Source organism: Lathyrus oleraceus, chromosome 5, assembly GCF_024323335.1.
Source record: "Lathyrus oleraceus cultivar Zhongwan6 chromosome 5, CAAS_Psat_ZW6_1.0, whole genome shotgun sequence".
Taxonomy (NCBI): domain Eukaryota; kingdom Viridiplantae; phylum Streptophyta; class Magnoliopsida; order Fabales; family Fabaceae; genus Lathyrus; species Lathyrus oleraceus.
In genome coordinates this window covers 490,489,257-490,501,302 of record NC_066583.1, presented here as the reverse complement: position 1 = coordinate 490,501,302, position 12,046 = coordinate 490,489,257, and the positions used below count along the sequence as shown (strand labels likewise).

Genomic DNA, 12,046 nt, shown 5'->3' with positions numbered 1-12,046 from the left:
CACTTCTTTGCAATCACTTTCCATTAAAAAATTTGCAAAAACTTTGTTGATGATGAATGGCAAGAAACAAAAACAGCTTTGAAACCATGACAAAGGCAGAGTTCCAGTGCTAATTGATAAATAAGTTTGGATTAAAAACACGGCAATGTAGAAGGGCTCCTCCATTTCACTGGGATGGTTTGCGCATCGCATTTTAGAGCGGAACATATTCGACAGATTGCAGAAAGTATTAGAAGGGCTTCGAAATAATTGCATGGATAGGCTTGTTAATCATAGTCATGAGTTGTTGGATATTATTTGGTGGGTTGAGATTCCTCATTTCATTAGAACAGACTTCTTTTAGAATAATTTGGATTTGCCTCAATATCGGTTTGCTTGATTCTGTTGGCGGGATGATAGCTGGATATTCACTGTGGTAGGTTATGCATTTTTTTTCAAATTTAGTTATTTATTTTGTTTTTTTGGGGTATTAGGTCCACTTAGTCATTGCTTCAAGTACAAGGTAACGCTGAATGAAAGTTTTATAGGCATCAAATATGTCATTCTCATTCATTCCTATTGTAATTGTATCTCTGTGTGTCTAATATGATCACACATGGTGTATATTTATATGCAAATAGGGAATATACAATAGGAAATAATATCAATTATAGTTATGACTAATTGAATATCAATCAATACTAATTGATTGATAACATATTCTTAACACTCCCCCTCAAGCCGGATCGTATATATTGTATGATCCGAGCTTGTTACAAATATAATTCACTCGAGAACCCTTGAGAGACTTGGTAAACATATCAGCCAATTGATCTTCAGATTTGACAAATTCCGTGGTTATTTCTCCCGACAGTACCTTGTCTCTTACATAGTGACAATCTATTTCTATATGCTTGGTCCGTTCATGGAAAACCGGATTGGACGCAATGTGGAGTGCCGCTTGATTGTCGCATATGAGTTTTGTGTTCTGAAGGTCACCGAACCTAAGTTCTGAGAGCAAATTCTTAAGCCAAGCAAGTTCTTTTGAGGCTGCTGCCATAGCCCGATATTCAGCTTCAGCACTAGATAATGCAACTGTGTTTTGTTTCTTGCTTCTCCATGAGATCATATTCCCTCCAATAAGAACACAATATCCAGAAGTGGATCTCCTATCCGACGGTGATCCTGCCCAATCTGCATCTGAGTAACAAGTGATTTTAGCATCACCCTTATCTTCATATAATAGGCCTTTTCCTGGTGCATTCTTTATATATCTGAGAATCCGAATAACGGCATTCCAATGAGTATCACAAGGAGCATTAAGGAATTGACTCACAATACTCACTGCAAAAGTAATATCCGGTCTGGTGACGGTAAGATAATTGAGTCTACCCACTAGACGTCAATATCTTCCCGGGTCTTTCAACAACTCCCCCTGACCCGGAAGAAGCTTGACATTGGGATCCATAGGAGTATCAATCGGACGACAGTCAAGCATACCAGTTTCAGTTAGGATGTCTAATGCATACTTACGTTGGTTAATTGCAATGCCTGATGAGGACTGTGCAACCTCAATACCTAAGAAGTATCTGAGTGGACCCAAATCTTTTGTCTGAAAGTTTTTGAAAAGATGAGTTTTGAGTCGCTGAATAGCGTCTGTATCGTCTCCAGTGATAACAATGTCATCAACATAAACCACAAGAAAGATGTGTTGTCCGTTGGAAGAGTGAAGGAAGAAAACAGAATGATCTGCTTCACATCTAGTCATACCAAACTGTATCAAGGCAGAGCTGAAGCGACCAAACCAAGCACGTGGAGATTGTTTTAGCCCATAAAGAGATCGATTGAGCCGACAAACAAATCTTGAATTACCAGGAATAGTAAAACCTGGAGGTTGATCCATATACACTTCCTCCTCCAATTCTCCGTGTAAGAATGCATTTTTAATATCCAACTGATGAAGCGACCAATGATTAATAGCAGCCAATGCAAGGAAGAGACGGACTGAACTAATCTTGGCCACTGGAGAAAAGGTGTCACCATAATCAAGGCCAAATATTTGTGTGTATCCCTTGGCTACCAAACGAGCTTTAAAACGATCAATCTGACCATCTGGTCCAATTTTCACTGTATAAACCCATCGACAGCCCACTGTAGTTTTGTCTGGAGGTAAAGGAACAATGTCCCAAGTGTTATTTGAATGCAATGCAGTCATTTCTTCCACCATCGCCTGACGCCAATTGGGATCAGTCATAGCTTCACCTGTAGACTTAGGAATAGACACAGAATCCAAAGCAGACACAAAAGAAACATAGGAAGTAGATAGACGGTCATAATTTAAAGCACAAACATATTTAGGATTTGGATTATGAGATCGAATACCTTTTCGTAATGCTATTGGAAGGTCAAGTTCAGGTGACGTAGCTGGAGGAACAATTGGAGTAGGAGATGGTGCTGGTGGATCAATATCATCTCTAACTGCCGATGGACGCGTTGTGCGTCGCTGATATACCTGCAAAGGAGGTTTAATGGGTGTGGGGATGACAGAAGGGATATCTTGATCATCTAAATTACAAATCTCCTGGGAGGACGAAGAGGCAGAGAAAAAAGGAGAACCTTCAAAAAATGTTACATCGGAAGAGACAATATACCGTTGAAGTTGAGGACAAAAACAACGATATCCCTTTTGTATACGTGAGTAGCCTAGAAAAATACATTTGAGAGATTTAGCGGAAAGTTTGTCTTTACCTGGATTAAGATCATGAACAAAGCATGTGCAACCAAACACACGAAGGGGAATGGGGTAGAGATCGTGTTCCGGATTCAAGATAGAGTATGGAATCTGATCTTGAAGGACCGAGGAAGGCATTCGGTTGATAAGGTGACATGCGGTGAGGAGAGCATCACCCCAAAAACGAGAGGGTACATTGTGGTGAAGAAGAAGAGTCCGTGCAGTTTCAACTAAATGACGATTCTTCCGTTCAGCAACACCGTTCTGTTGTGGTGTATGAGCACATGATGATTGGTGAATAATTCCCTGTAATGTTAAAAAAGATTGAAACTGGGATGACATATATTCACGAGCATTATCTGTGCGTAAAATTTTAATGGTAGTATTAAACTGATTTTTAATTTCAGCATAAAACTCTTGGAATATACGGAAAACATCTGAACGATTTTTCATTAGAAATAACCAAGTGCATCGTGAGTAATCGTCGATGAACGTTACAAAGTAATAGTATCCTAAAGTAGACTTCACACGACTAGGACCCCAAATATCAGAGTGAACTAAAGCAAAAGGTGATGCAACACTTTTATTTACTCGTTGACAATAAGTACTACGAGTATGTTTGCCTAATTGACAGGACTGACACTCAAAAGAAGAAAGCTTAGAAAGACTAGGAACTAAAAGACGCATTTTATTTTGACTAGGGTGACCCAAACGTTGATGTGTGAGTTCTTGAGAAGCAATAGAAGCACAGGCCACCGGTGGAGAAAGATGATATAATCCTCCAGCTTCACTCCCTGCTCCAATCGTCCGTCCTGTACGTCGATCCTGGATATGAACAGAATTAGCATTAAAAAGAACTGAACAATCAAGAGTACGAATAAGCTTGTGAACAGATATTAGATTAAAGGGACAACCAGGAATGTAAAGGACGGACTCTAAAGACAAGTTTGGAAGTGGATGTGCCTGACCAAGGCCTTGAACTTTGGCTTTAGAACCATCCGCCACAGTGACAGAAGGCAAAGAATCAGAATAAGACAAATGAGATAAAAGAGATTTATTACCAGTCATATGATCAGATGCCCCAGAGTCAAGGACCCAAGGACCAAGTGAAGATGTAGAGACAAAAGCTACAGGATTACCCGACTGAGCAACAGCGGCAGATGATGATTGTTGATGGGCTGCTTTGTATTGGAGGAAATCATTGTAATCAGCGGCGGGAATAGTGACATCTTTAGTGATATCCGGTTGAGCAACAGCAGCGATCCGTGGTTGTCGTTGTTGTTCTCTTGCCTTTGTACGACAATCGGCTTCAATGTGACCGTAACGATTGCAATAGTTACAACGAATACTTTGACGTCCACCTCGTCCACCGGTTCGTCCACCACGACCGTGATAGTGGGAAGCAAGAGCAGATGATTCAGTGGGAGAGGAAGTAGGGACCGGTCCAAAAGCATGAGGTGTAGCCAAGCGTAACAATTGTTCACTAACTGCTTCATAGTTAGGAACGTTGGTACCTGATAAAATCTGATTCCGAACGGAATCAAGTTCAGATGGCAGTCCAGCAAGTGCCATGACCATGAAATACTTACTTTGTTGTTCAGCATAAGTTGTTGCATCTTTTGTAAAGGGCATTAAGGTTGTGAAATTTGCCTTTAACGCATCAAGCTGAGTCAGATAGCCTTGCATATCCATATTCTCCAATTTCAAAGAGCGGAGTTTGGTGATGACACTGTAAAGATTATGGACATCATTTGAGAAGACTTTCTTGGCCTTTTCCCAAACCTCGTAGCAAGTGGTATAGGCTTGGTACTGTGCTTGGAGATTAGTTGCTATGGAAAACCATAACACAGTGCATAGAGAAGCATCGGTTTGTTTCCACTTATCGCGTTTGGCGGCGAGAATAGTATCGGCTTTTGTAGTTAAGTGATCCTCATATCCCTGACCGTGAAACCACATCTTGACAGCACCAGCCCATATGTTGTAGTTGGCTGTTCCGGTCAGTTTCTCACACGGAATAAGTGGAATTTTAGTGAACATGATGGAATCGGTATCTCCCATGATATTTGATGGCTCGGAACGAAAAACCGAGAGCAGATCTGGAAAAACGGCGACGGCTGGGGGCAGCGGATGCGCGGCTGATTGTCCGGCGCGTGAGATTCACGTGCGATGAAGGAGAGACGTGTGCGGATGCGTGCGGCGGCGGAAGGCAGTGAATCTGGCCGATCTGTAGGAGACGATTCCGGCGTATAGGAATCTCGCCGAAAAGTCGACAGGAGCGGCGGAGATGGCGGCGGCGCTGTGGGTGGCCGGAAAGAAAAAGAGAAAAAAAAAAATATATATATATATATATTTTTATTTTGTGGAAGACAGTAGGTCAACCAGCTCTAGATACCATATTGTAATTGTATCTCTGTGTGTCTAATATGATCACACATGGTGTATATTTATATGCAAATAGGGAATATACAATAGGAAATAATATCAATTATAGTTATGACTAATTGAATATCAATCAATACTAATTGATTGATAACATATTCTTAACAATTCCGTTCTACAAAATGAAGTCGGACATGTGTATTATCATCATTTTGTTAATTAATTGAGTGAGGACTCGTTTCAAATTAATACTGATATAATCAAATATATGATTTGGATATGAAATGGAGAATTTAAAAATAATTTAAGAGCTAAGTTTTACCGTCATTCTAAATTTAATTATAAGATCATTTTTTTGTTACTCATCATTTTCAAATTTTCATATGTTTTAATGATTTATAGGTAAAAAGAAATTCATATTAAGACTAGTATTGGTTAGTTCGACGAAGAACAGACGTTTACGTCAACGTTTGTTTGTTAGATTGTGAATGGAGATGGAAGACCAAAAAACTCATAATATTTCAACTTAATTAAGTAGATCCTACCTGAATATCAGTTTGATTGTTCAAGTCATGCTTATTTACATATGAGAACATTGACATTCACCGTGGAGCAACACATAATTTTCAACAATCTAACTCAATTTTCAACCAAGTCACTGTTATGTACCACATAGACCAACTTAAACCTCATATGATTTGACACTAGATGAGAATTTTAATTCACAACTAGCTCAACTTTTAGAGGTGATGCAAGAGTTTCAATAGAAAAATGTGAAGCAATAAACTTTTAGAGGTGATGCAAGAGTTCCAATAGAAAAATGTGAAGCAACAACAACAAAATGAAGGGAAAAAAAAGGTTAACAATAAGAAAATGACGTCCAAAAAACTAAGTTGAGGTGGAAGTACGGAGGTTAGAGATAAGGAGTTGAGGTAGTAGGTTGATCTCATATCAAACAATATCAGGTGGAGAGAATCCATTAGTCCTGGCACCTAAGATTTTCTAACATTTTAAGAAAATATCCTATGAGTTTCTATATGGCATTATATTTGGGAGTCTTATATCCGACTCTTATGATGGGATAATTGAATCTTAGAGTTATCTCTAGCATTTCAGACACAAATGTTTTCTTTTTTATGTTCAACAATCCTAAAGTTTCATATCTCGCAAGAATTTATCAATGTCCATCCTAAAGTGAATGTGGGTCAGTTTGGATTAAGTTTGACCAAACTAAATATCTAATCTATATTAGGCATTTTGGTTTGGTTGATGTAAAATTACCACCTGTTACACTAATGGACCGGTTTAGATAAACTCACTAATTTTAGACTTAGATTTGATAGTGGATTGCCCAAATAAATTTTTTGTTTTTTTTAATATTAAATGATTAAATGATGAGTCATCGTACTTTTTCATAAAAATATTTCTATATCCTTAAAAAATTTTAGATATATTTTTAATATCTTTTAGCATCATAAAATAATAAATAATAACATTAACTAATAAAAATTAGGCTTAATTCATCTTTTGATCCCTTAACTTAATTTATTGTTTCTTTTTGGTCATTTAATTAAAAAACGTTACAATCTAATCCTTTAAAACCGTGTTGTAGCATAAGCAGTCCCTTCCATTAATTTTAATTTACATAAAAAACGTTAACTTGTCTGTGTGACACTACTATTGTTTTTTAAAAATCTAACATGATTTTTTGTTTGCCATTTTATAATTTTATTAATTCACTTATTTTCATTTTTAATATATTTTGCATTTTCTTAATATATTTCATATTTTTTGCACTTATTTTCATTTCTATTCATTATTTGAAACAAACCGTAATTATCCTCTAAAGAAACTCGTAGCCGTCACTTTCTTTCTCTTTCTCTTTCTCCTTCTTTCTTCTTTTCTCCCCCAGCATAGTACAACAATCCTACTGTTATTTTTTATTTTTTATTTTTACAAAAATAGAACAACGGTTGAAATCTGAAATAATGTGAGTATTGTACGTGGAGCGACGAAGAAGACTAAGACGCGACTGAGAGGTGTTGAGGGCAGCCAAAAAACTCACGATAAGGGTGAATCTCTATTTCCAACGTTAGTACGGTTTCACGTGGCAGAGAAGGCGTTGAAAGTGATTACCGAATCTGGAAAAAAAATTCTTCTCCTCTTCTTTTTCTTCTTCGTTTCTTTTCAGATTTGTGATGTTGTCATTTTTTGAGTTGTGATTTGGTATGGTGGTAGTGAAACTTGGAGGTTGTATGATGTTAGTCTGATAATGGTGTCGCTTTTTGTTCTCTAATGTTGCTTTTTGTTGTCTGTTGTTCAGTTATTGTAGTGTTTGGTGTTGTTATGTATGGATCTCGAGGTGAAAAGTTTTTGGATTGAGGAAAAAGGAAGGACTGATTTCTGTGAAAGTGACCTGAGGGATTTGAGGGTGGTGGTTGTCTAAGTGTGGAAGAGAGATTTTGCTATTTTTTCCTTCTTTTAAAACGCGTGAAAGAAGGATGTATCTGAGTTTTTTATTCTAGGAGTTTATGAAGAAAAATAATAAATTTTTTATTTATTATAGATTTATTGTGGTTCTTGATTGATGGAAGACAATAGATGATTTTGATGGATGAAAAAATTGTTAAGAAATATTATGGATGGAAGAAAATCTGATAATGTGACCAAATCAAATTTCATAAAAAAATAATTATCGGCTGAGATTAATAATAAATTGATGAGTAATGGTAAAATTTAATTATGAAAGGTATTTTGATAGAGAAATAATAAAAAACCTCATCATTTATGTTAAAGATGATCATAATAAAGAAATAATGAATTTTTTTTATGATTTTGCCGAGTTCTCATGCCAGGTTGGCAACATTTAACGTTTTTTCAGAAAAAGTAACGGAAGGGACAAATAATGTCAATGGAACTTATTTTAAGGGACTAAAGTGTAATGTTTTTTGGTTAAGGGACTAAAGTGAAACATTAAATTAATTTAAAGGACTGGTGACTAATTATGCCTAAAAATTATCATAAAATACTAACAACAAACTAAAGTTGCATGACATAAAATTATATTAATATCAAAATAACCAATGAGTGAAATATTCAAAATTAGTTAAAGTCATGTTTTATTAGTAAATGTTAAGAGAATAAAATTGCAACAAATAAAGTTAATATTCATCAAAATCATTAAAAATTTAATAATAAATGTTTGATTAGCGGGTCAGTTGATTTTTTGGGTTTTAGTCTAATTTTACTCGAAACCTGATTTTTGACATGAGTTTTTTAGTTTTTAAACATATATTCATCTAATTATCCGACACAACCCACTTTTTTGGATTTTATTAGGTGAATTTGATAGAGTTTTGTAGGTTGACCTAATTAATGTACACTCTTAATTAAGATATACATGTCACGGTCTTTAGAAAAAGTTTTAAACATGGGTGACGCCTTAATGCAAGGAGAGTTCTATGAACGTGATCAGGATAACGCTCGAAAAACTCATGGAAGCCGAGGAGATCACTCGAGAGAAAGGGTCCAAGGTGGTCCAAAATAGTAATCGATAGTGTGGATTAAAGAGGTGTCTCAGAAGACTAGGAAAGGAGTTATAACCTTTTAAAAAGTAATTAGCTTAGTATTTAATTAGTCATTTGGTCTATGTAAGTTTGCGAGTTTTTTATTTTCGTCCCTACATTTTTTATGGAGTCTTTGTATGTTAATTTATTGTTGGTGTTAGTCACTGACGTCAAAGTTTTGTTAAAAAAATCATATGTGGCTAACGTTGCTGACTTGGATTTTATTTTATAATTTTCTATTCAGACACTTTTTTAAAATGTGGTTAAAATATTTCCCACAGAAAAAAATCCTTAAAATTCATTTTACAACTTTAATATTAGTCCTTGTCAATTAGGGTTTTAGAAGACAAAACATTTGTTAGCTTCGTGGGAGGAGGTTGTGAGGAAGGCGACGTCTGTTGGTGGCAAATGTGGTAGATGAATCAAATACGCATTTGAGCAAGGCGATCGATTCAATAAGGTATGAGTTTTACTATGAAATTTCATTACATGGAAAAATTTGTTAGGGATAGTGTAATATATTACCTAGGTGGGCATTAACATATATTAGACATTAATCATGATAAGTGGAACTTCTTTGAAGCTATTGGCATCATGAAAGACCTTTGTTAACTTGAGCATTCAGAATATTGGTTATGATGGTATAACAATCAATCAGATAGGCACAATAGAATGGTTTGTGATAGTGATGCTAATGAGGTTTATAAATTTGCACAATAAAACCCTAAATCCCGGTCAAACCTTAAAACCTTAAATCCATGTCTATTCCGATTTAATGTCTGGTCCGGTTTTGATTAAGCTATTTATTTTTCATTCATAGAGTTTTATTTATGATAAATTCTCCTCCTTAGCATTAACTTCAATCTCTCCCTAAATGGTCACAACAAAATCATCCTTCTCTGTGTTATTCTCAAAATAATGGTTGTTTGACTTATTAAATCTACATAGTCATAATTTATTATGTCATTCACTATTACACATGTATTCTAATTCAACAAAGAACACATAACACGATATATTATTAACACATTATGTCATTCATTATTAAATATAAAGAGGTAAATTCTTGTATTCCAATTCAACAAAGAACACATAACACTCTTGTTCAACCAAAATACGATCACGGGGAGTATCTGATATGTTTCAAGAATCTTGTGTCCAAACATTAGCTCATTCTAACCGTTAACGAATTCATAATTACTACTTTTCCAAAATCGATTAGAGAAAAATGAGAATCTCTAACCTTAAATTTCAAATTTCTTTTTTCTCTCCCAAATCCTATTTTTTTTCTCAAACTCAATAACTAATTAGAAGCAGCAATGTTGTTATATGTAGGACTTATATCTCTTAATATTTTTCACCAAATTATATGTTTGCCTATCTCTCTAAGTTAGTCTCATTTTTATGTGACTTTTATCAATATCAATTATTTATATTTCACGTATATAATTGTTTTATGACTAAATAAATAAGACATTAGTCTTTCCATTTTTTATATATATAATATATATATATATATATATATATATATATATATATATATATATATATATATATATATATATATATATATATATATATATATATATATATATATATATATATATATATATATATTACATTGTGAACTTTTTTTGAAATGATCACAATTTTTAGAAAAAATTCCAAAATAACCATTTAAAAAAAATCCAAAATAACCACCTTTTAAAATAGATGCACCATATGAACTAGCGCATCCATTTTCCATCATGAAGAGACACCAATGCTTATGGCGCCTGCATTGGTAGCCTCATGAAGAGGCGTCAATGCATATGGCGCCTGCATTTTATGAAGAGACGTCAATGCCTCTGACGCCTATATGTCTTGACATGTCAGGCGCCTAGCCTCTTGGCACATGCATTTTCTATCTCATCTATATAAATATCTCACCCTGTATGCAATATTTTTCAACAAATCTTACCCTACAACCATATTTTCTTTCATTCAACTTCACTCTCCTTCAAGTTTTTGAGTTTTAACCATGTCTGAATACATTCACAAGGGAAATGCCGATTTAATATTTTCCGTCGTTGCGTCTCCGATAATTCGACTTTGGAATATAGATTCATTTGAACGTCTTAATCGAACGTTGAACAGTTGGTTAGATGGAGAAATTGGGGATGGTGAAAGGATTAGAAGAATCCAATGACTTGTGTCCACGCTCAACTAAAATGGACAAGTGCGTGAATGGGTGGATATTAAGACTGACCGAGACGTTCATAGGATGATGCATTACTTGTTCAAAATTGTTTTGATGGTTGTAATCGCTTAGTTATTGTATTGTAGTTGTTTTAATTGTTTGTATTGTTGTTTATGTAATGATATATCCTCACAAACTTATAATATGAAATAAATTTAATTTTTCATATATTGCAACCGAGGTACTGATCAGTGTATTTTGATGCACATTCTTCTATAATTGTACTTAGGCATTTATCTAATTTATTTTGCTTATTTTACTATTTTATTATGTTTTTAGATTTAAGTTCATGTTTGCCTTTAATCTATTTTCTTTTGCTATTTTCAGTTTTAGCGGTTATTTGATACATGTCCACTGTTCGGATCATAACTTGAGCTACGGGATGCTGTTTTGCAAGTTCTGACATGTGTTGGAAAGCTAAGAGAAAGATCTACAACGTTTATGTTGAAGTCAAAAGCTGATTCAGAGTGCAGATGTATCAAGTAATTCGTTGAAGTTTCATACTTTAGGAAATATTTTCTTTTGGGCCATTTGTTGGGCCGAATTTAGGTTTTCCGGCCCAGTTTGAATTATAAGTGAAACCCTTATTTTGTTTAAAAGGGGCAGCCGTGGTACTGTAGCAAACACACATTATTCATAATAACTTTTTGCTTTCGTGCGATCATGAAGAGGAACTAATCTCCTAAAGTCAATCTGTTGTAACCGAATTTCCAAGGCTTTGAGGTTTTTATTCTATCAATTTAATTTTGTTCTCTTTCAATTCTATTCTATGAAATTTCATTTGCTTAATCCGTATTTTATGGAGTGGTTTTGATTAAATTCATATGATTGCATTCCTAACTATTAATCATCGTTTTCGTCGCTTTGTCATTAAATTGCGTTTGTAAATCGTGTTTGCTTAATTCACGATTGTATTTATCCGTTTGCCTAATTCGGAATATAGGAATATAAATTTGTCATATATATATTGCGCTTGTCAATCGAATTTGAACTCAATAGAGATCGAAGTCGCTTAGGGAATTGGTAGGTAAAAAAACCAATGATTAGCCGGAAACCCAAAACAGTAGATTGACTTATTTTATAATCACTTATTTTAATCACTTATTTTTGCTTTGTTTTCTAAGTCGACTAATAAACATAAACCCCCCCCTT

At 34.8% G+C, this 12,046-nt stretch overlaps 1 protein-coding gene across 4 annotated transcripts in view; it reads left to right on the top strand.

The window, feature by feature from the left end:
* Positions 1–12,046, top strand: part of LOC127085662 (putative disease resistance RPP13-like protein 1) — a 141,946-nt gene that overhangs the window by 94,598 nt on the left and 35,302 nt on the right. The gene's annotated exons all lie outside the window — the stretch shown is intronic.